The sequence below is a fragment of the Bos indicus genome, chromosome 18, assembly GCF_029378745.1.
Source record: "Bos indicus isolate NIAB-ARS_2022 breed Sahiwal x Tharparkar chromosome 18, NIAB-ARS_B.indTharparkar_mat_pri_1.0, whole genome shotgun sequence".
Classification (NCBI taxonomy): domain Eukaryota; kingdom Metazoa; phylum Chordata; class Mammalia; order Artiodactyla; family Bovidae; genus Bos; species Bos indicus.
In genome coordinates this window covers 48294768-48320381 of record NC_091777.1, presented here as the reverse complement: position 1 = coordinate 48320381, position 25614 = coordinate 48294768, and the positions used below count along the sequence as shown (strand labels likewise).

The window sequence follows — 25614 nt, the reverse complement described above, 5'->3', positions numbered from 1 at the left end:
AGTGAGCTTTAAAGGTGGATCAACAAAACTTATCCAATCTGAAATAGTAAAAAATGGGGGGAGAAATGAAGGAAGGACAATAATACAAGTATAATGAAAGTTCCAAAAGAGGAAGAAAGAGAAAAGGGAAGGGGAAAAAAACAATCTTAACAAGTAATGGCCAAAAACATCTCAGATTTAATGAAAAACATCAGTCTACATGTCCAAGAAGCCCAACAAACTACATATAGGAGAACTAAAAAGACAGTCACACCTAGAAACACATAATCAAGCTGTTGAAATACAAAGACAAGGATAAAATCTTTAAAGCAGGAGAAAAGAAACACGTTATTATGCACAAGGAGCATCAAATCAATCAACAGCTCATTTCCCACCCATTTTATGGTTTGTGTTTTTATATTCTTGATGGTGTTCTTTGAATCACATAAAATAGTTTATTTTGATTAAAATCCAATATATTTTTTCTTTTTTTTTTTACTTGTACTTTTGGAGTGATATTTAAGAAACCACTACCCTATCCCAAGGTCACAAAGACATACTCCTATATTTCCTTCTAGGAGTTTTACAGTTTTAGCTCTTACATTTGGGTCTATGATCTATTTTGAGGTAATTTTGTATATGGTGTGAGGTAAGAATCTAACTTTGTTCTTCTGCATGAAGATAACCATTTGTTCCACCTACAGTATTTTTGCATTTCTCTGTGAGATTTAAATTTTTTACAGGGTTGAAATGATACAAAGAATGTTATTCCAACACACATAATTAAATCAATAACCAACAACAGAAAGAGATTTGATAAACCTTCAAATATTTGGATTAAATAAGACACTTTTAAATAACCCAGGAGTTAAAGAAGAAATCACAAGGAGAATTAGAAAATATTTTAAACTGAATAAAATAAAAACATATCAACATTTATGGAATGCAGTCAAATCAGTATTTATAAGGACATTTATAGCTTTGCATGCCTATATTAGAAAATAAGAAAGAATTCAAGTCAATAATTTAAACTTTCACCTGAAGAAACTAAAAACAGATGAGCAGATTCCTCAAAAAATTAAAAATAGAACTACCATGAGATCCAGCAATTCCACTTCTGAGTATTTATCCAAAGAAAACAAAGACACTAACTCAAAAAGATATATGCACCCCCATGTTCATGCAGCCATTATTTACGAGAGCCAAGATACAGAAACAACATAAATTTCCCTCAGTGGATGAATGGATGAAGAAAATGTGAGACAGGGCTTCCCGGGTGGCTCAGAGGTGAAGAATACACTTGCCGATGCAGGAGAAACAGGTTTGATCCCTGATCTGGGAAAATTCCACATGTCACAGAGCAACTAAACCCACGTGTCACAACTATTGAGCCTGTGCTCTAGAGCCCAGAGTCCACATGCCCTAGAGCCCGTGGTCCACAGCAAGAGGCCTCACGGAAATGAGAAGCCCGAGCTCCACAACTAGACAGGAGCCCTGGCTTGCCGCGACTAGAGAAGAAGCGACGAAGATCCAGCACAGCCACAAATAAATAGATAAACTTTAAATAACAAAAATGTGATACACTCACAATGGAATATTATTCAGTCCTAAAAAGAATAAAATCTTGCCATAGATGGGTCCTTGAAGGCATTATGCTAAGTGAAATAAGTCAGAAGAAGACAAATACCATAAGATCTCACTTACATGAGGAACCTAAACAAACAAACAAAAAATAAACTCAGATATAGAAAACAAACTGGGGGTTGCCAGAGGTGGGCAATGGGGATATGGTGGTCAAAAAACGCAAACTTCCATTTATAAAATAAATAAGTCATGGGGATATAATACATAGCACGGTGACTATAGTTAATAATACTGCATTGCATTTGAAAATTACTAAGAGTAAATCTTAAAAGTTCTTATCACAAGAAAAAAGTTTTTAACTACGTATAACAGATGTAACTAGACTTACTGTGGTGATCATTTCACAATACATATAAATAGTAATGGTTTGAAATCTGAAACTAACATAATGTTATATTGTCAATATAACTTACTTAAAAAACAAATCATATGAAATTAAAAACTGACAAAACAGAAAAGTCAGTTTAAAAGTTAGTTCTTATGCTTGCTTTGGCAGCACATATACTAAAAGTTGGTTCTTAGTGAAAAGGTCAACAAAATGAACAAACTTTTAGCTAGACTAACCAAAAAGAGAGAGAAAAGAAAATATAAGGAGTGAAACAAAATCCCAACTTTGCAGAAATTAACAGGAATATAGGGGAATGAATACTATGAACTTTTATGCCAACAAATTAGTCAACTTAGATGAAGAGGACAAAATCCTAAAAAAACACAAATTATCAAAACCTGCATTAAAAAAAAAAAAGAATCTGACTAGACCTAACAAGAAAATGATTTTACAGAGGTAATTAAAAATGTTTCCATAAAAAAAAGTTCATCCCAGATGCTTTCACTGGTGAATTCTGTGAAAGGCTTACAGAAGATATAAAATCAATCCTTCATAAATTTCTAATAAATATATAGGAGAGGATATTTCCAATTCATGCCATGGAACCAGTATTATCCTACTACCGAAGCTGGATAAGATCATAAAAAAACAAACCAAGTACATACCATTATGACTCATGAATATGTACACCAAGTATTAGTCGCTCAGTCATGGCCGACTCTTTGCAACCTCATGACCTGTAGCCTGCCAGGCTCCTCTGTCCATGGGATCCTCCAGGGAAGAATACTAGAGTGTATAGTCATTCCCTTCTCCAGGGAATCTTCCCAACCCAGGGATCAAACCTGGGTCTTCTGCATTGCAGGCAGATTCTTTACTGTCTGAACCACTAAGGAAGCCCTCTGAGCCACCAGGGAAGCAGATACATACCAAAATCCTGAACAAATATTAGCAACTAAATCTAGCAACATGACCAAGAGGGATTTAGCCCAGCAATGCAAGGTTGGTTTAACATCTGCAAATACAATTCCCTGGTGGTCCAGTGGTTAGAACTTGGTACTTTCACTGTAGTGGTTGGGGTTCCATGCCTGGTCATGGAATTAAGGTCCCACAGACCATGTGGGGTGGCAAAAAACTACAAAAACAACCTGAGAGTTTTCAACAAAAATGCCAACACAACTCAATGCAATAACGTGTTTTTCTTCAACCAACGGTGCTGGGACAACTGGACAGTCACATACAAACAGATAAATTTAGATCTTTACCTCAAATAACACATAAAAGTGATGTCAAAATAGACAACAGGGCTTTAGGTCAAATTACACCAAAAATATGAAACTTCTAGGAGAAAATATAAGAAAAGTATCTCTGACACTGGATCAGGCAGAGTTCTTAGACATGACACAAAAGCAGGTTCCATAAAAGAACAGGTTGATAAACTTGATTTTATCAAAATTTAAAACTTCTGCACTTCCAAAGACATCATTAAGAAAATGAAAAGACAAATCCCAGTCCAGGAGAAATTATTTGCAAATTATATATCTAAGGACTGACTGTTATCCATAACATAAAAAAAGTCTTACAACCAAATAGGAAGATTAAGCATGAGTAGGAGATTCAGAGAGACATTTCACCAAATAAAATATAAATATGGCCAACAAGCACATAAAAAGATGATCAACATCCTTAGTCGATAGGGAAATGTGAATCAAAACCACAATGAGATACCACCGCGCAGCCACTAGGATGGCTGTAAAAACAAGTGTTGATGAGAATATGGAAAAACTGGAATCCTCAACACATTGCTGGTGGGACTGTAAAACAGTATGGTCACTTTGGGAAACAATTTGGCAGTTTCTTAAGATGTTAAACACAGAGTTATCAAATGACCCAGCAATTTCACTCCTAGGTAGAAGTGAAAACGTGTCCACAGAGACTTGTACATGAACGTTCTAATGTTCGTAACGGCATTAGTCATATTAGCCTAATGCTGCAAACAACCCAAATATCCATCAACTGGTGAATGGGTAAACAAAAGGCAGTGTACTCATACGACAGAATACTATTCAGCAACAAAAGGAGTGAACTGAAATATATTAAAACATGGAGAGCCTAAAAAACAGATTGCTAGTGTATTAAAAGTTATACCTCAATAAAGGTACCTTAAAATTGCTAATCATTTAAAAAATGTTTGATTCATAAGAAATGACATATCAAAACCTGTAGGATTGGGACTTTCCTGGTGGTCCAGTGGTTAAGAATCTGCCTTGCAATGCAGGGGTCTCAGGTTAGATCCCTGGTCAGGGAACTAAGATTCCACATGCCTCAGAGCAACTAACGCCCGCACACCACAACTATTGAGCCCACGTGCTCCACAGCCTTCACGTCACAACTGGAGAGTCCAGGCTATGTAATGAAAGATCCTGCATACAAAATGAAGATCACGTGTGCTGCAACAAAGACCCAACATAGCCAAATAAATAAATAACAAAGCAAAAATTTGTAAAGTATGTGTGGAGTGAATGGGGTGTAGGGGAAAAGAAACAAAAGAGAAAAGCTAAGTAATTTTAAACTTACTCTATGTAGGATAATTCAGGTTCAGCTAATGAAACAATGTGGGTGACAACAACCGTAGCAATCTACTCTCGGCTGTGTCCAGGGCAGGCTCTGGAATGATCCCTTCCGTGCACAAACATCACATCCCCACGTCCCCAGGAGTTCACTACCAGAACCACTCTTCAACAACAGGGTTATTAGCAAGGAGGGCCACTGACTTTGGAACCCAAGCCAGCACCTTAGTCACAGAGCTCAACCACTAGACCTCACTGCAAATTTGCAGAATGGAAGTAATAACCACTTATTTTCCTATCATCATCGTCAACCATAACAAAACAGCACTTATACTTCCTACTTAACATAAGACACAGTACTAAATGCTTCACAAATTTCTTATTTAAACCGCACTGCAATTGTATTAGTTCTGATTCACCCTTCAGGCAAAGGGTATGACCACACTGAAGGCTTATATTTCACTGGCCGATGAAACATAAGCAGAAGCAATGTGGGTCAGTTCCATGTGGGATCCTCTGAGAGCTGATGTACAATCCCCCACTCTCCTCTTCCTGCGTGAATGAACATCTTCTAGATGGCAGAATCTGGATCTCTGAATGAGAATGATGCAGAACAGGGAATACTATCAACCCATAAGGAACATGTGATAGTAATAAAGAAAACAATCCCTATCTTTTAAGTCACTGAGATATTAGGGTTATTTGTTACAGCAGCATAACCTAGCCTAGCTGTACTGACTCAGTACCTTTAGAGTTAACCCTGTTTTTACTAGGAAATTAATCAAGGCTAAAAGATGGCAGAGGTGGGATTAGAATTTAGGTCTGCCTAATACCAGGGCTATTGGGCTTCTCTGCTGGTTCAGTGGTAAAGAATTCTCCTGCCAATGGAGGAGATGGGAGTTTGATCCCTGGGTCGGGTTTCATCCCCTGGAGAAGGAAATGGCAACCCACTCCAGTATTCTTACCTGGAAAACCCCATGGACAGAGGAGCCTGACAGGCTACAGTCCATGGGGCTGCAGAGAGTCGGACACAGCTTAGTGACTGAACAACAATTCCAAGGCTGTCTTTTCAATCACTACCCTGTGCTTTCTAATTCACTCAACAAACATTTCCTGAATGGCTCCTTTATTAGACACTGTTAATTTAGGGAAGCAGGGTATTACAGATTTTAACAAATACCCTACCAGTAAGAATAACAAGTAACATTTATTGAGGGCTTATTATGAGCCAGGTACCACTACAAAGAATGTCTTTCAGGTTAAAATTCTTTTCCCAGTACAATGCCTCTTTGGTTTTTAATACACAAACTTCACTGAGTGTATATAGTTCTTGATGTGTTTTCACCTAATTCTTATGTGGGAAAAATTCATGCTCTCAAAATTCACTACAACATTTTAAGCAGGCAAAGTCTCAAAGTTACATTTTAAATACAATCAGAAGGTCAGAACCACCTGTGGACATGAAACCAGTCAACCAAGGCTGATGCAAGTGATGCAAGTTTAGATACTGACTAGAGGGGAATCCAGAGAAGGCAATGGCACCCCACTCCAGTACTCTTGCCTGGAAAATCCCATGGATGGAGGAGCCTGGTAGGCTGCAGTCCATGGGGTCGCTAAGAGTCGGACACGACTGAGTGACTTCCCTTTCACTTTTCACTTTCATACATTGGAGAAGGAAATGGCAACCCACTCCAGTGTTCTTGCCTGGAGAATCCCAGGGACGGGGGACACTGGTGGGCTGCTGTCTATGGGGTCGCACAGAGTCAGACACGACTGAAGCGACTTAGCAGCAGCAGCAGCAGAGGGGAATCATGGTGTAAAGGCATGTGACAACTGGCTGTTAGCCACCGTATTAATGAGTGATAGAGAAGTGATGTTTAGAATTTTTACATACTAACATGGTAGTTTGTTACCTCTTGGTAGGAGATGGTCTGGCCTAAGCCAGTTGGCCAACAAGAAGCAAGAAGAGACTGGTTGGGGCTTCAGGGGACAGGTACCAGCTTCCTTCTCCCTTATACACTATCCTATCTGGCCAGGATGCCCAGGATTGCAGAAGTGGCCCTGGACCATGCACACAAGAGGAGGAAGCCTGCTGAGCCAGGAGATGAGATCAACTGGATCTGCAATGATGACAGCAGTAGTGGTGACCGTGGTGAACCAGTCAACCATCTCGGTAACCTAGATACCTCTGGACTTCCTCATCAATGGGACAAGAAACAGTGAAATTCTTTCAGCTCAGTCTTCATGCTCAGAGGAAGTATTCTCTCCAGGGGTTTAAAGAGACTTTCAGTTGATCCAAGAACACAAATGTCTCTAAGGGAAGAGATCGTCAACTGCTACAGGTTTCCTTCCTGAGACTGATCTGTGAACCAGCCAGCCTTCTCAGCTGTCCAGCCCTCATTGCACAACCTCCCACCTCTTCCCAAAAAGCACTGCCCAGCGGGGTGTATAAATCTCCAGGCCTCCAAGCAACAGAAAGCATCAAAATACTGGTTTTAGAGAAGTAGTCTTTAATGAATAATAAAGCTCCTTAAGCTCCCAGACTTGCCTGTCTTTCCCTGACTTACACATACTTCTGTTAGATATGAAACTTGGCCTTAAAAACAGGATATTTTGGTCCATGCTGGGATTGCCTAAATTCAGAACTGCCGAAGGTTAGTGATCTTGATTCACTTAAACGGAATGTTTTGCAGGACCACCAAAACTTTTGAAATCCACCAGAAAAAATTTCCAAATCTGATTTCTTTCAGAGTCTGAATGTTTTATTTAATAGAGGCGTGAAAAACCTACTTTATCTAATCATATCCTAGAATAGTTATTTCAATTACAGTCAGTCTTCATCTTATCTCATCTTACAAAATATGCACTCTTGTCTTTCTCCCACAAATAAGAAAAATCTTATGTTACCATAAAATAATTTTAGATGTTAGCTTTATAATGTAAAAGGAGGTGTGGCTTATCAGAATTCTCTCGAGGGGACACAAACAAAAATATCTGAAGATGATCAGTTTAAATTTGCATAATCATGGCCAACCCACGCCCTAATTCCTGGTGACTGAGGTACAGGAACTCAGCGTAGGGTACAAATCCTTGTGCGGGGGGAGACTTTAGACAATAGCAAAGCCACACGTGCCTGGGGTGAGGGCCAACGGGGCATTTCATTCAGGCTCCACGTCCTTCTTCCCCCAGCTCTCAGGGGCCTCAAGAGCAAAGCTGCTACAAGACGGTCTGTGAAAAGGGATTTTCTGGCCTGATGGGTCAACTCAAAAGATTCCCTTTCACCCAAGTAAAAGGGCTATGGCCCTTCCTTCACCTCTAAGTAAGTACGGGTCCACATGTACACACACACACACACACAACACACACGTGAAGGAAGCATTCACCATAAATTACCTCAGACTAAGTCAGTGAGTAATTACCCTCTGGAACATTTTCCACTACTGCCAAAATCTTCCTTCAAGAGCAGACTGCTTTGAATTTGAAGCAACAATTCCAGCTTGCACAATATCCAGCTGTTTCCAAATTACTTGAGGGGTCCACGCTGGTTAAACCATTACACTAATGCAGCTCACATATCTAACCATAGTTCCTTTGGTTAGATTTCTTAAGTTTTTTAAAAAGTTTTGGCTGTGCTGGGTCTTCACTGCTGCGTGGGCTTTCTCTAGTTGCGGTGAGTGGGGACTAGTCTCTAGTTGCAGTGTGCAGGCTTCTCGTCGTGGGGGCTTCTCTTGTTATGGAGCATGGGCTCTAGTGTGAGCAGGCTTCAGTAGCTGAGGCTCCCAGGCTCAACAGTGGTGATGCGGGCGCAGGGGTGGTGTGGACCTTTTTTAAAGTGAGTCTGTTACAATAGTGCTTCTGTTCTTATGTTTTGGGTTTTTTTTTTTTACTGCGAGGCATGTGGGAACCCAGCTCCCCAACCAGGGATGGAACCCAAAGCCCCCGCATTGGAAGGCAAAGTCTTAACCACTAGACCACCAGGAAGTCCCTTGGTTAGATTTATTAAAATATCATGTAGTGTGCACAGCTGGGTAACAGGCAGGAGACGAATGATTTTCCAAAGGTGATCTAGACTCAAACTTTACTTTCATTCATTTGAGAGAGACCCCGGGCCCCAACCAGGGGTAAAGCCTTAGACTGGGCATGATCTCTGCCCTTTGTCAGAGTGGTTGTTGCTCAAAACTCAGATCCCCTGGCCTCAGGCTCCAGTTCAGAATCTCCAGCAGTCTGGAACAGAGCAGAGGCTCTGTATTTTTAGCAAGACTTCCAGGCAAGTCTGCTGCTCACTGAAGTCTGAGAATCACCGCTCGGAAAACCCTAGCAAAGTGGTTCTGAAACTTGATGCAAATCATTTGTGGAAAATGTTTAAGCTCCAGGTTCTAGGGCCCACTAAGATTATTTTGTTTCTTACAGAGCTCTTTGGGTTGCCAGTGGCTGAGACCCAAATCAAACTGGCTGGAGGGGGGAAAAAAAAAGAAATCTTTTGGGTCACCATGCTGACAAGTGCAGGGGTTATTCCAACACCAGTTACTTGCAGAGCTTATCAGGAACCAACCATTTCTATCTTCTTTCTGTCTGACCCCTTGGAAAAGACGGTCCTCAGTGACATTAGGTTTCTGCCCTACAACTTCAGATCCCAGCAGAAAGAAAAATACCTCTTTCCTGGTGCTTTCCAGCAAATGATACGTATTAACTCTGAATGGTATGACGAGACCCCCCTTCCTGAACCAGTCACTGTAGCAGGGAGGGGGGCCGATGGGAAGGACCCGTGCTTGCTCACGGTTCCACAGCCAAACCATATGGACCAGAACATTCCATAAGCAGGGGGAGGGGCTCTTTTTTTCTTAAAGCTGCTTCTCACTCCCATTTCCAAAAGTTCCTTCTGGAAAATGTGAGAAAGACACAAAAGTATAAAGAAAGAAAAGAATCTATAAACTTCCTACCTCCTAATGTTTTTAGAACCTTTAAACTCAGAATTGTGCATATGCACACTGACTTCTTGAATAGAAACCTATCTATAAAACAAAGCATTTCCTTACGGCTCAGTCTTCATGACCATTACCCCCAAACTGAAAAAGAATAAATATTTTAGTCAGTTTTACGATTGCTCAGCCAATACTGGTTTGTTGGTCCTTTTTCCAAGAATTGGTTCTTCTTTTTAACCCCTACAGAAGTCAGTGCCTGTTTCTGAAGAACAATGATATTCTCCTAATCAGAGTATAATTATTGAAATCAGAAAATGACTGTTATCTAATGTATCTAATCTAATATGCAACTTATAAGATAATTTATAACTTACAAGATATTGTCATCTCCATATATTAAGTTAACCTTAAACATGCATTCCAATATACACCCAATGTGTGCTGAGTCGCTCAGTTGTGTCTGACTCTTTTTGAGCCCATGGACTGTAACCCGCCGGGCTCCTCTGTCCCTAGGGATTCTTCAGGCAAGAATACTGGAGTGGGTTGCCATGCCCTCCTCCAGAGGATCTTCCCAACCCAGGGATTGAACCCAGGTCTCCCTCATTGCAGGCAGATTCTTTACCATCTGAGCCACCAGTGAAGCAGACAAATACTGCCTGATTTCACTTACAGGAGGTACCTAGAATAGTCAAGTTCACAGAGTCAGTGCTAGATTCCAGGGGATGGGGAGGGGGGATGGGAGTTAGTGTTTAATGGGGACAGACTTTCAATTTAGGAAGGTGAAAAACTCGGAAGATGGATGATGGTGAGAGTTGCAGAACAATATGAATGTACTTAGTGTAACTGAACTGTACAGTTAAATATGGTTAAAATAGCATGTTTTATTGGAGAAGGCAATGGCACCCCATTCCAGTCCTCTTGCCTGGAAAATCCCACAGAGGAGCCTGGTAGGGTGCAGTTCATGGGGTCTCGAAGAGTTGGACATGACTGAGCGACTTCACTTTCACTTTTCACTTTCATGCATTGGAGAAGGAAATGGCAACCCACTCTGGTGCTCTTGCCTAGAGAATCCCAGGGATGGGGAAGCCTGGTGGGCTGCTGTCTATGGGGTTGCACAGAGTCGGACACAACTGAAGCAACTTAGTAGCAGCAGCATGTTTTACATTCTGTGACTTTTATCACAAGAAAGAAATTTAAAAAGCAGAGACACTGTCATCTCATTTCATTTTTAAGGGCAGGGCTTTCAGTGTCTGATTCACTCCCGGTCCCCAGTGCTAGAGTAACTGGTGTCATACATACAGTGCGTGCTCAGTCGCTTCAGTCGTTTCTGACTCTTTGTGACCCTATGAATTGTAGCCCGCCGGGCTCCTTGGTCCACAGGATTCTCCAGGCAAGAACACTGGGGTGCGTTGCCATGCCCTCCTCCAGGGGATCTTCCTGACCCAGGGATTGAACCCAGGGGATCTTCCCAACCCAGCGATTGGGTCTCCTGCATTGCAGGCAGATTCTTTACTGCTGAGCCACCAGGGAAGCCCCCGACATATATACAGTAGAACTCAGTAAATAAATGGACTGAATGGTGGAAGCACAGTTCCCTGAGGGAAAATCTCAAAGAATGGTTGCCGGGCAGCCAAACCAGCAGACAGTTATCTTCTACACCTGCCCAAACAGGAGCTCCAGAAGAGAAGCCAGAAAAGCCCAACTGTTAATAAGATTCCCCAGGTGAGGCGAATGCCCAGCCAGGTTTCAGAATCACCAACTGAAGAAGGGGTATGACCAAATACAAATACACTTCCTGAGAAGCTGTTGTCCAGATCAGCCTTTTACCAGAGAAGAAGCCTGATGAGGGTGAGTGTTCTGTACTCCCACCCGGCGCTGAAGCCAGGGGACAGGAACGGGTGGGTCAGACCTGGGTCCTGCTCTCACAGTCCAGGGGCGGCAGATGGGCTTCCAGGGAACAGGTGTGGTGTCATACCACATGCAGAGAGGCCCTGCGCAACTCTGAGAAGGAGGTGAGGCAGGTCTTAACCTCAGCCTCACCACTAGGTCACACTTGCAGGGTGTGTGATCAGGAGGAGCTCGGGCTATACTGAGTCCAGACACCGGGGATCTCTTCCCTCTCCACAATCGCCCCAAACCGTAGACAGTACATGAAACATCCAGGGAAGGAGCCCTGGCAGTTTGTGATTCTTCCCACTCTGCAGATGAAGAACCCAAAGCTTCTTCAGAAGTTACTCACTCGGCGAAGGTCACAGAGTTAGCTGGGGAAGCTGAGATCAGTTCCTGACTCATTCCGAAGCCCAAGCTTGAACAATAGAACCCTATCTAGTCTCAGAAAAAAAAAGGATGATGATGGTGATGAGAACTAATACTTTCTGAGCATTTACAATGCAGCAGGCTCAGACTAAATACTTTCCACAAGTTTTTTAAAATTTAGTTGGCTGCACTGAGTCTCAGTTGCAGCGTGCGGGATCCAGTTCTCTAAGTATCAAACCCAGGCCCCCTGCATTGGGAGCATGGAGTGTTAGCTACTGGACCACCAGGGAAGTCCCCTCCATAAGTTTATTAAATACTCATAGTAGCCCGATGAGGTAGAAGCCATTATCATCTTTTGCAGGTAAGGCATCGGAGGCCCTGAGAGGTGAAGTGATAAGCACAAGGTAAACACACAGAGCTAGTAACTGGTTGAGCTTTGAATCCAAGTCACCTGGCCCATGTGCAAAACCACTGCATGATGATGGTTCATATATAAGAAGAAGAATGATGTCCTAGGCCAGGAGAGCAAAGAAGAGGGTCTGCTGGGCTTCTGAAAGCCCTCATCTTATGAGAGCTGTGTGTACCATGCTTACTGCCTCGCCACAGCTCTGGATGAGAAGGAGCCATCTGACCATGGCTGGGCCAATCAGACCCCCTGTCCTGGGATGGAGACAGCCAGTCAAGTCTTAGCCAGCTCCTTCCCTGGTTTGGCCCAGCCATGGGGCAGATGAGTCCTTTACTGCAGTGGTCCCCAAATGTTGTTGGCACCAGGGACTGGTTTCATGGAACACAGCTTTATCACGGACTTGGTGGTGGGGGTTGGTTTCAGGATCAAGCCCATTATATCTGTTGTGCATTTAATTTCAATTATTATTACATCAGCTCTACTTCAGATCAAAGTTGGGGACCTCTGCTTCATTGTACTGACACTGCCACTTTTCTGGTCCCTGCCTAACTAGGCCCCTAACAAGGGGGGGCCTGCAGTTTGAGGCCCCCACACCCATCTGCAACCCCCACTGGTATTTAACATTGTCACAGAAGTCCTGGCCAAGGCAACGAGGCAGAGGATAGCACAGGAGCAATGGAAATGGCTATTACTAGTGGACAAAAGGAAGGTCTGTCAAGCAACTGCAGGAAAAGCTGCTGAAAATAGAAATAAGGAAGCTCATGACTGAATAAATCCACAAGACTGCAAGCCAGGATGGCCTGCCTCATCCACACTGTGAGGCATTAAGCAAGCAAGGTCACCCTCGGGTGCTTTGGTTTCCTCCAGTGAATGGCGATATTACCAACCTGCTTCACTGAGTTATAGCAGGGGACTGAGAGCTAAGTGTTAAGACACTTAGACTGGGGCCTGGTTCATAAGTTTTTCAAATGGGTGGGAAAGGATGTATTACTCTGACAATATGAAGGAGACGATTGGTTAACTATTAATTGGGGGTGGGTGAAGGGTGTGTTTAAGATCTTTATCCCACACCTAACCCCAAGAAAAAATTCCACATATTGGATGGAAAAGATGAAGCCATAAAATAACTAGGGATATTTTATCTCAAATTTAAAACCAAAGCTTTAAAAAGAAAAGTCTAGATATGTTTAACAACATAAAAAAAAATAAATAAAAAGTAAAACTAAGTAGGGATTTAAACTCACAAAATAGGGAATTTCCTGGCTGTCCAGTGGTTAAGATTCAGCACCTTCACTGCTGGCCCAGGTTCAACCCCTGGTTGGGGAACTAAAGATCCCACGAGCCACATGGTGGGCAAAAATATAATTTATTTAAAAATTTTAAAAAAAATTAAACTTGCAACGTATAACAAAAGAATCACACCTTTAATAATGTAAAGATTCCCTATAAATCTATAAGAAAAAAAAAACCACCCTAGAACAAACAGGCAACTAACAAGGAATATATATGTTTAATAAAGAGATCCTAGAAGTCAAGTGAGCAATAAATATCACAAGTCTTTAAGCTTGTTTATTCACTTTGTGGTAGTAATTGTAACCCCAGGGCTTTGTCTTGAGAAAAATCTAAGAAGCAAACAAAGGTTTTGGTGTGTGAGATGTTCAGTTATAACCGTGAAGGTTGGAACAACCAGTGTGTTCAACAACAGGCACTGACAGGATGGGACACTGGGAAGTCATTAAAGAGAACGTGGCTGACCTTGACCCAGTGAGCACCATGGGAGGCTCTCCAAGATCGATTATTAAAGGAAAGTGCATACGTGGAAAAAGTATGTCTGTAAAACAATACCCGTATATACCTGTGTAATAAAAATAGCTAACGTTTGAGTACTTGTCAGTCCAAGGAGCCACTCTGACTGCTACATACTTAATGCAATGAATCCTCAGTCAAGAAGTTAGGATCATCACTTCCATTTTACAGAGGGGGAAACTGAGGCACAGAGTGATTAAGTCAAGGCCCAAGTCTTCACATAGCAAAGCTGGGATCTGAACCCAAGCACTGTGGCTCCAGAGCCCGCTCTCTTAGCACACACAACCCCCTTACACACAGCAAGGAAGGGCACACGTGGTGTCCCTCTGGGCAAGTGAGGGAGGTGAGAAGGCCCAGTGCTGGGGCCACAATGGGAACGTGGAGCTTCCACGTTTTACAGGCTGCTCTGCTCTTTGAACTGTTAAAACTAGCAAGTGGCTTAAGTTTTAAATCAGTATTTTTAAAATATAATTTAAAAAATTTTTTATTTATTTATTTTCAGCTGTGCTAGAAATCTTTGTTACTGCACGAGGGCTTCTCCCTAGTTGTGGCGAGCAGGGTCTACTCTCTGGTTGCGGGGCATGGGCTTCTCATTGAGGTGAGGAAGGTTTAGTTGCGCCAAGGCCTCTGGGCACTTCCTGTGGATCAGGGATCAAACTCGAATCTCCTGCATTGGTAGAGGGATTCTTTACCACCGAGCCACCAGGGAAGCCCCAAAACAGAATTTTTAAAAACCTATCAATAGAAAATTTTTGCTGCCTATCCTAAATGCAGGTAGGGGCAGATGATCAGCATTCATCAGCACCGTTAAAGGGTAAGTGGTGAGCAGGACCAAACTCCTTTTCCAGGAGCCATGATGTGGGGTGGGGGGGTGGGGGACGTCTCAAGCCTGTCTCCTAGGGGACACCAAATACAGCCGTGAATCTGGCTGAGGCATCACACAGGACACACCACATAAGCAGTGAGCCCCCTTGACCCATGGCGCGCTGGAGGAGGAGATAAGAAGGATCTGATGGTTGGGGAGACTTTCAGCCCCATCAGTTAAGCAGGCTCAGAAGCTTGAAGTCCGGGGCCTATATACACTTTTTATCTGGCCCGAGTGTCAAGTTACAAAGTCAAGTTACGAATGTGTCAGCAACCAGAAAGTCCTTGTTTTCTGCCCTGTAATAAACACTGTAATAAAAGGTGTGTCAGGACCCAGGTTAGCAGGAAGGTAGAAGGGACACCGATGTGGACTTGATCCCCTGTCCTGATTTATGCATGTAGGACACTGACATTTGGTTCCTGCTAGGCACAGACTCTGTCAACATCATGAGTTAACAGCTGTGGTCAGATAGCTCAACTAAGGTCAGACTCTGGGATGAGCTACCCGGCTCCCAACCCGGGCCCCAAGGAGCTGGGCGACAAGGATCAAGGGCTTTTCCTCCCTGGGCCTCAGTGTCCTCATCTGTGAAAGTGTAAGTAGTAACTACTTACACCCTCTGCTCACTCCACCTCCCTCATCGCCCCACTTCCACCTCTGCCATCTCTGCTTGTCATAGCAGCCAGAGGGAATGAGAGAGCAGACACACCCAGCTCACTCCCACCCCTGCCCTCGCTGCCCCTTCAGCTGGGAGGGCTCTCCCCCGGGTCTTACACAAGACTGTCACCTCCGTACCAGCCCAAGTTCAGCTGACGTGTCACCACCCTGGCGAGGCTTTCCCCCATGCACCCCAGTTATCTGGCCTCCCACAGCCCCCCTCCACCTTCCAGGTGTGTCCACTCACATTCTGCTTCCATGACTTCAGAGCATTATTCATCCTCACCTGAAAGGATATGATCACTCTGTTTACCACTTTATCACCTGTGTCCTTCAGCAAGAATGTTAACTCCCAGAGTATGGGCCTTCCCAGGCTCTGACCTCGGCACTTGGAACACATGAGGCTCCATATATATTTGCCAAATGAACAAGTCAGGGGCTGAAGGAATTAATGAATTCTGCACCACTCCACATCAAATCTTCTCTCCCCACCCAGTGGGAATAAATGTGTTTGTAATTTCCAGGAAGAAAGAAAACCCTAAGGTATCCAGTATGTAACTGATCACAAAGCATCCAAGTGATTTCAAGCATGCTAGTGCCCTAAAGAATTTATGACCCAGACAGCAGTGGCTGGGGTCAGAGCTCGCCCCTGGCCAGGCTACTAGAAGGGCTGGCCTTTCCAATGGAGAGGAGCCCTCTATTGTTCTTTTGTCTTAAGAATGGAGTTTCAGATCAGAAGAAATTCAAATGCTCAAAAACCTCTTGCCCCAAGCAGAAAGATTTAATCCCCTGGCACTGAATGATAACTCTCTAGAGGCTGTTGGTTTGGAAATACATAGCCAGGGCAGGAGAGGGCAAAAAAAAAAAAAGAAAATGTCAACAGTCTAGAGTCGACTCTCCCTGGTTACACTGACAGGCATACAGGGCTCCACCTGGTCAAAGGTAAGGTCCGAGGCAGCCATGCCTAAAAATGAGATGACTGAGCGCTGCTCATCTGTTTGTTCCCAAATCCAAGACAGACGTGGGCAGTAGCAGAGGCCAGTAAATAACACAAAATGCATGAACACAAAAACAAAGAAGGGTAGAATCACGGAAGGAAAAGCCAGCTGATTAGACACCAGGCCAGTTGTTCACTACTCATTTCTTACGTAAACAAAAGCTGAAGAGTCAGTACCCTCCGGATAGCTGAATAATAGATGAGAGAGGTTTATTCTCTAGAGGAATATTCCGGCTAATAAGTGAACAGGAGGGTTGAATTACAATGTCACAATTTTTGCACCCCTAAGTGAAAGCCTGGGTCTATATAACAGTCATTTACAGCGGTTAACTCTACAGAACACCATGGAAAGAGACATCAAGCTTTACAGACCCCGATGGATATACAAGGGCTTCCTTGGTGGCGCAGCGGGAAAGAATCCGTCTGCCGATACAGGAGACATGGGTTTGACTCCTGGGTCAGGAAGATCCCTGAGAGGAGGAAATGGCAACCCACTCCAGAAGGCTTGCCTGGGAAATCCCAGGGACAGAGAAGCCTGGTGGGCTATAGTCCACAGGGACTCAAAAGAGACATGACGCAGTGACTTAACAACAACAACGGATATACAAACACAGCAACACACAAATGTGTGTGTGTGTGTGTGCGTGTGTGCATCTCAAATATGAATCTGCTCCAGTCTCAATCCTACTACTCATTCATTGGAAACACAGGGACAGAAGAGCTCATTAAATACCACCACACCTATGCCAGACACAGAATGTACAAAATCTCAGGACAAATGACATGGCTTCTCTCAACAAATAAACTATTAAAAGAAAAAAAAAAAAAAAAAAAACGTGTTGGGGAGGGAGAGCCCATAGATTAAAAGACACCTAATAGGCATGTGAACCAAATCCAACCATGGACCTTGTCGGGTCTTGACTGGAACAAATCAATTCTACAGAGATATTTATGAGAAGAGCCACTAACTGAACACTAGATGATGACATTCAATTATTGGTATTTATTTTAATCTTGACAGTAATACTGTCATTATGTCCTTAAAGAATCCTTATCTTTTAGAGATCAATACTGAAATATTTAGCTTTAAAATAATCCAGTGGGAGAGGTCAGTGGCAGATATATATAAAACCAGAGTGGTTAATAAGAGCTGATGGTATTTATTTATTTATTTGGCTACATCAGGTCTTAGCTGCCCAGGCTTAGTTGCTCCGAAGCATATGGGATCTTCCCAGCCCAAGGACCAAACCAGCGTCCCCTACATTGCAAGGTGGATTTTAAACCATTAGACCACTGGAAAGGCCCCCTGATGCTATTTACTTTTTCAAAAGGTGTCTGGAGGTGAAAAATGTAGGGTGCTCTGAGAAGAAAATCAGTCTTGAATATTCATTGGAAGGACTGATGCTGAAGCTGAAACTCCAATACTTGGGCCACCTGATGCAAAGAACTGACTCATTGGAAAGACCTTGATGCTGAGAAAGACTGAGGCAGGAGAAAGGGATGACAGAGGATGAGATGGTTGGACAGCATCACCGACACGATGGACAAAAGTTTGAGCAAGCTCTGAGAGCTGGTGATGGACAGGGAAGCCTGGTGTGCTGCAGTCCACGGGGTCACAAAGAGTCAGACACGACTGAGCAACTGAACTGAGAAGAAAGAAAGATCACTTCCACTATTGAGTGCTAATGATCAAATCACATCTTCTTCCTGCTTGGATCCCTTCTGCGTCTCCATGTCACCCCAGGTAAAGCCAAAAGTCTTCACTGTGGCCCACAAGCCCCCTCAACCACCCCCCCCACCTCCACCGATCTGCCCCACCACCTCTCTCCTCTCATTTCCCACCACTGCCCTCCCTCATCAATCTCAAGCTCTGCTGATCACTCCCCAAAGCGCCTCAAGCAGGCTGGTAACTGTCTCGATCCAGGGCCTTTCACTGGCCCTTATTTTGCCCCAAATGCTCTTCCCCCAGAGATCCACATGGCTCCCTCACTTGCCTCCTTCATCTCAGCTTCAATGTCATCTCATGAAGGAGGCCTTCCCTGGTGGTCTAGTGGTTAAGAGTGCCTACAAAGCAGGGTGCATGGGTTCAATCCCTGGTACGGTAAGATCTTATATGCCTCGAGGCAACTAAGCCTGTGAACCACAACTACTGAAGCCTCAAGCTCTACTGCTCCACAAGAAGCCACTGCAATGAGAAGCCCTCACGCGGCAAGGAAGAGTAGCCTGCGCTCACCACAACTAGAGAAAGCCCACGTGCAGCAGTGAAAATCCAGTGCAGCCAAAAATTAAATAAATGAATCCTTAAAAAACAAAAGAAAATAAAACAGCACCACATGCTACTCACCCTCATCCCATGCCTTCTCCTGCATTTCTTTTCACACCTGTTATCTCTTTCTGATTCACTATAAACTCCTTGTCTGTTGACTACCTTCCCTTTTATAAAAATAAGCTCCGTGAGGGTGGGGACTTCACTTGTTTTGTTCATTACTGGCTTCCCAGAATAGTGCCTGTGCAAAACAGATGCGCAATAAACATCTGTGTAACAAATCAAAGAATCAAAAGGGGCCTCATCTAGAGGCACCATCCTGGGGTCTGGCAACTCCTTTAAGAGCCACTTTTAGGGAACTTTTCAGAACAAGTAAAGTTGTTGGCAGCCTAATCCAATATTTAGTCTCCCCTTTTAACTCAGTAATAGAATCTGATTTTTAGCTAAGAACAAGGTCATGTGAAATACATTTTCTAGATTCCCTTATAACTGTGTATGTGACTAAACTCTGGGCAAGAGTCTGTAAGCAGAACATAGTGTGAAACTTCCATGAAGCAGAAGTGTCCATCTTCATCCCCTGCTGAGATATAATGGCTGGAGCTTAAGCAGCCATGTTGAACCATGAGGTGACGGTAAAAGGATGGTGGAGCTCGAAGGTGGACAGAGCCTGGGTTCTGGAATAGAGTGCAGCCTGGGCCTCCTTATTACTGGACTCCTTTATGTGAGAGAGAAATAAACTTCTACCTTGTTTAAGCCATTGTCAGTTTGTTTTATAAGCGGTTTTCTATTACCTACAGTTGAACCTAATCCTGCTACACCTGGGATCACAAAGCGATGGTACATGGGTGGAACAGGTATAGTCATATATCCACGCAAACATATAAAAACACCCATAATTTGAGAACTGTTCCAGGGAGAATCACTGTGAGCTGGAGTATACAAAGAGGCATCATGGAGTTGGGGAGAGAGTGGACAGAGGAGACAACAAAGGAAATAAAGACACGAGAATCATGAATGTTTCATTAGGTCTGGCTGCAGCCTCGAGATGAGTAACCAGACTATATAAAGAATGACTACGAGTCAATAAGAAAAAGAAGCAAAGAGGATGAACAGGCTATATCCAAAAGAAGAAACATAAATGAAAAGCATGTCTTACTAGTCCTCAGGGGAATACAAAATAAATCCATAATGAGATTTCATCTCACATCAGACTGGCAAAAATAAAAAAGCTTTATAAAACCAAGTGTGACAGGATACAGAACAACAGGAACTCTTACACATCCTTGGTGAGAACTTGAGAACAGTTTGATGATATTTGGCAAAATTAAAGATGCTCACATCCTACAGCCACCAATCTTGTGCCCATTACATACCTCAAAGAAATTCTTGTTCAGGCACCTTAGGAAATGTGTTCAACAACATTCACAGTAGCCCAAGAAGAGCAAAAACAAATCTGGACACTAATGATATATGCATTGCCAAAGAAATGACCAAAACAAACAGGTGGTATCTTTGGCCAGTGGAATATTACACAGCATTAAAAAATGAAATACCGCTATACCAAATGGTCTGGATTAATCACTATATTAAAAGAAAAAAACAAGTCCCAGAAGACTATGTATAGTTTGATATCATTGTAGACGTTCAAAAATAACTATTTCAAAACAAATAATGTTAAACAAAAAATTCAAGATGGTGGTCACAGCTGAGAGAGCAGCCTGGGAACTGGCTGCTGCTGCTGCTAAGTCGCTTCAGTTGTGTCCGACTCTGCGAGACCCCATAGACGGCAGCCCACCAGGCTCCCCTGTCCCCGGGATTCTCCAGGCAAGACCACTGGAGTGGGTTGCCATTTCCTTCTCCAATGCATGAAAGTGAAAAGTGAAAGTGAAGTCGCTTAGTCATGTTGACTCTTAGCGACCCCATGGACTGCAGCCTACCAGGCTCCTCCGTCCATGGGATTTTCCAGGCAAGAGTACTGGAGTGGGGTGCCACTGCTTTCTCCAGGGAAATACCATAGTTTCATATAAATTACTGGTAGGTAATGTCCTAGTTCTTGGGCAGGGAGTAGGCTAATGGCTATTCATTGTAATAAACATTTTGTACAGACCAAAAATACCACTGTATCATGCATCAAGGATTATGATTAATCCAATTCTGTGTGTCCAAAGGTCACCTTTAAAAAATGAAATGCCTATACAAAGAGGTGAAGAAGAACATACACCAAGTTACTGACAGATAAGACCAATAAGGCTCAGAGTAGGAGGGGAGGGATGGAGTAGTAAGTGGTTTCTATCTCTGTCACTTACACACTCATTTCAACAAGAAATGCTGGGTTAATCATAAACAAAGTAGAGCAGTATAGCACAGTGGTTCAGTGCACAGATTCTGGAGGCCAACCACCAGAGAGGGACGGCGTGTCGACTCTACTACTCCTTAGCCATAAGGCCTCCGGCAGGTTATTTCATTTCTCTGTACCTCTGTCTCTGTACCTGAAAAGGTGCATGATGCCAGTGCCTACTTCACAGGGCCACGAGGTAACATGAGCTGGTTCTTTAGTTCTTCTTCACAAACTAAACCCTTAATGAGATTGGCTATTACTATGATCATTATTCTAACTCCAAACTTCCACAAGGGAGACCAGAGCTAAGCAATTACCTGGTCCAGGCCACCAGATGATTCTGGTCAGTGTAAGCCCCAGATGTGTCCACTTCTCCAATCTTTGTAGCCTCTGTAAGAAGACCAGTGTCTTGCCCACTCCAGGTACCCACTATAAAGGGTTGATAAATGAACTCACGCTGCCTCAGTTTACCCACCACATCTTTGGCTGTCTGAACAGACCACTTGCAGATGCCTACCCATCATGTCCTTTCTCCTCACAGCTTCCTTACTGACCCTCTGTCTGAAGTGGCAATAAGCACAGCTTAAAAACTGCACTTCCGAGACTTCCTTTTGACAAAGGGTGATCTTGTCACAAGGTTCTAGCCAAAGAGGGGAAGCAGAAGTCTGCTAAGGATTTCAGGGAAGGCTTTGGTTTCCTGACAAAGGTGTTACTTCTTTTTCTTAGAGCTTTGCTTCTTTCTGCCTGTAACAAGGATGTGAGGCTGGAGATGGGGCAGCCTTCTTATATGTATGAGGCTAAGGGCAGCAATGCAGATAAACAAGAGACTGGGGCCCTGCAAACAGCAACACCACCTGGCCCTGATGACCTGTGCACCTTTCCTTCTGGGAGAAAATGAAGGCTGTGGTGGCCCCTCAATAGACCACACCTTCCAGAACTCAAGTCTTCTGTCTGCCTTCTGACATGAAATCTGGGCTGCCACTGGGCCAGTTCTAGACCTATGCCTTGACTTAGGAAGCTCTGGGCTGCTGTGTTCTAAGTCCAGCTACTGGATGGCAAGATCCATGTGGAAGGAGTGGTTCTGAGACTACAGAGAGGGGGCCAGGTGTCTCCAAGGTGCCACGTGAGTTGTTGTTGCTGAGTAGGCTCAGTTGTGTCTGACCCTTTGCAACCTCATGGACTGTAGCCCACCAGGCTTCTCTGTCCATAGGATTTCCCAGGCAGGAATGCTGGAGTGGGTTGCTATTACCTTCTCCAGGGGATCTTTCCAACCCAGGGATCGAACCAGTGTCTCCTGCATTGCAGGGGGATTCTTTACTGCTGAAACACCAGAGAAGCCCTTGTGAGTACAACCATCTTAAGCCCCATCCGTCTTCTGACTCTAGCCACATAAGAGACCCCAATTAAAACCAGCAGAAGAGCCATCCAGATGAGCCTCAGTCAATCAGAGATTGGTAAGAAATAATAAACTTCTATCCCCTTAAGGCATAAGTTCTGGGATGGCTGGTTATGTAGCAGAGAACTGAAACAGAACTCTTAAATGGGTACACGACTGCACAAGTTTCAGGAAGCCAAATATACTCCTTTGCTGAAGTACCACCTTAAAAGGAAACTTGCCAATAGATCACAACTCTAATAAGATCTCTTGCATGTTCTGATTTCCAATGAAGATCATTAATAAAAAAAAAGAACTTTCTCTGTCTCTTATTTGGTAATAATTACTCATTAAGCACAACTAATCTGTATAGAGGATGAGGAATCTATTAATCATTTTTCTAAGTAAAAAGCATTTAAAGTAGATGGCTCAACATTGTGCTGGACTTGGTGAGAACCCTCCAAAAATACATCTCCTATCTGGGCAAGATGCCTCATTAAACTAATGCTACTTCCTATTCATTCTCAAAGGCTTAGAGCTTAACCAGGTGGGATGGCTTAGCCACAAAGTGGCTAAGCAGGTGGGATGTCTGCAATCTAATTTTAAAAAGTTGTCAGTAAAAATAATACGGAGGGAGAAGAAAAAAAAACAAAACTAGAAACAAAAGGAATGCACATCAGTAACAGCCGGGGCAAATAAACTCTGGTACACCCACCCCTCCATGTGTTACAGAGACATTAACAAGAGCAAATTTGAGCATAACCTGAGGACTTGGGCCTCCATTTCCACACAGTGCTGCCATGTAAGAAAAGCAACCTGCAGGAAAATGAGGACAATATTATCCCTTATAGGGTAATATTTCCCCCTATAGGATTATATAGGAGAAGGCAATGGCACCCCACTCCAGTACTCTTGCCTGGAAAATCCCATGGATGGAGGAGCCTGGAAGGCTGCAGTCCATGGGGTCGCTGTGGGTCGGACACGACTGAGCGACTTCACTTTCACTTTCCACTTTCATGCATTGGAGAAGGAAATGGCAACCCACTCCAGTGTTCTTGCCTGGAGAATCCCAGGGATGGGGGAGCCTGGTGGGCTGCTGTCTATGGGGTCGCACAGAGTCGGACACGACTGAAGTGACTTAGCAGCAGCAGCATAGGATCATATAACCATGGAGAAACATGTGGAAAGATACATACAGTGCTTGATTGTTCCCATGGGTGAAGGACTGTGAGAGAATGCTGGCATGGGGATGCAGTAGAGAGGAACTCCCCAAAAAAGGGACTGGAGACATTTTTAAATGACTTGAAAAAAAACTGTAAAAATAATTATCCCCATTAAGTGAGTTCTCTCAATCCACTAGACACAGTGCTAACTAACTAGGTCACTCCATTGCACTTTAAACTGCTCACTTAATGCAGGTGCTATTAATTATTCCCATTTTCCAGATAGGGAAACTGAGGCCCAGAGAAGCCAAGTGCTGTGGCCGAGAACTTGGGCAGTGCTGGGAGCACTATTATGCAAGAGGGTCAATTCCAAAACCCACTGCACTTGGAGCTCAGAGGACAGAGTTAGAGTTTACAGGAGCAGCAACTCTGACACGTTGCACATTCTTAAAATAGCGGTAGGCCCCTAGGTGTGAAGACGTGTGTGAAGGCTGCGCACACCTCAGGCTCTCCATGCTGTTGGCAGAAACCCAAGAGGGCCACTGACCTCGCTCTGTGGAGCCCGGGGAAGCCCAGCCCGGGATATTTTTACAGAATCAATTGCTGACACCGGGAGCCAGGAGACAGATGTGGCGGTGTCAGCTCTTACACGGTCAGACTCGTGGAGCTCACCGTTTAATTAAAGCCTGTTCAGCCCCAGAACAAGAATGATTGCCTGTTCAAGCCGGGGAGACCGATAAACTCTGCCTGGCCAGTTCATTCTTATTTCCAAAGTATTCCCTGACCCCTCTACTACTGCAGGAACACTCAAGAGGGCCTGATAATAGAGTCAGCTTTCCATATATATGGGAAGGTTTGGGGGGGGCGGTATGTGTGTGGGGGTGTGTGGGTGGTGTCTTCAACAAAGCCTTCCTCACCTGAGCTAAACTGCACACATCCTCTGAGCTCATGAGAAGCAAGGTCAGGGTCAAGGCCATCTGTTCCATGCCACATACACCCATGGCATTGTCAGGGCCCAGGCTGCACAGGCTGGAGGGGCTGACGGACAGACAGGAAGCCAGAGGGCTGGACGCTGCAGGGAGGCCTGAGGACCCTGGGTGACCAAGGAGAGGGTGTGTGCACACCACCACCCCACCCTCAGCCCCGGGTTTGAGGATATGTCAACATTCTCCTCAAAACCCAGGTAGGAACAGCCAACCTTCCTCAGACATGATCCTAAATCCACTCATAAAACAATGTATCGCACACCTACCACTTGCCAGGGATGATTCCAGAAGTACCTGTGCTTTCCTGGGGCCTACAGTAGGGGAGGAGACTTCCCTGGTGGCTCAGGGGATAAAGAGTCCGCCTGCCAATGCAGGAGAAAACCGGGTTCGATCCCTGGGTCAGCAAGACTATCTGGAGAAGGAAAGAGCAGCCCACTCCAGTATTCGTGCCTGGGAAATCCCATGGACAGAGGAGCCTGGCGGGCTACAGTCCACGGGGTCGCAAAGAGTCAGACACAACTTAGTGACTAAACAACAACGGTAGGGGAAGTGGGAGAATAAACATGTCAGTGGTCATGCTATGAAGAAAACGAACGCAGAGTAAAGGGCTAGAGTGCGATGGAGAAGGTGCTACTTAGGGAGGAGAGAGGCCTCACTGAGAAGGTGACATGTGAGCAGAGCCCCAAGGGGGTTGGGAGCTTTGGGGATGCTGGGGAAATGCTACAGGTAGAGGGAACAGCCAGGGCAAAAGCCCCGAGGGAGGAAGGGCAGGAGGCAGCTAGCAGCAGCTGAGAAGTCAGAGATAAAGTCAGACAGGGAATCCGGGGGGCTAGGGGTTGGGGTGGGGGTAGGGAGAGCTGACACTGACCACCACTCTGTACCCGGGCTGTGAGCGCCCAGGCTGTGAGCAATGATTCATTGGGAAGGTGAGTGGGTACTGCTCCTATTTACCACCTCATCAGATGAGGAAACTGAGCCTCAGAGACGGAAAGGAACTCGCCTGAGACCACACAGCTTCATCTGGACCAGGCTAGGATGCCCCACTGGTACAGAAGCTGGCAT

At 44.2% G+C, this 25614-nt stretch overlaps 1 protein-coding gene across 4 annotated transcripts in view; it reads right to left on the bottom strand.

Annotated features, from left to right (window-relative positions):
* Positions 1-25614, bottom strand: part of SIPA1L3 (signal induced proliferation associated 1 like 3) — a 253341-nt gene that overhangs the window by 209933 nt on the left and 17794 nt on the right. The window lies entirely within an intron of this gene.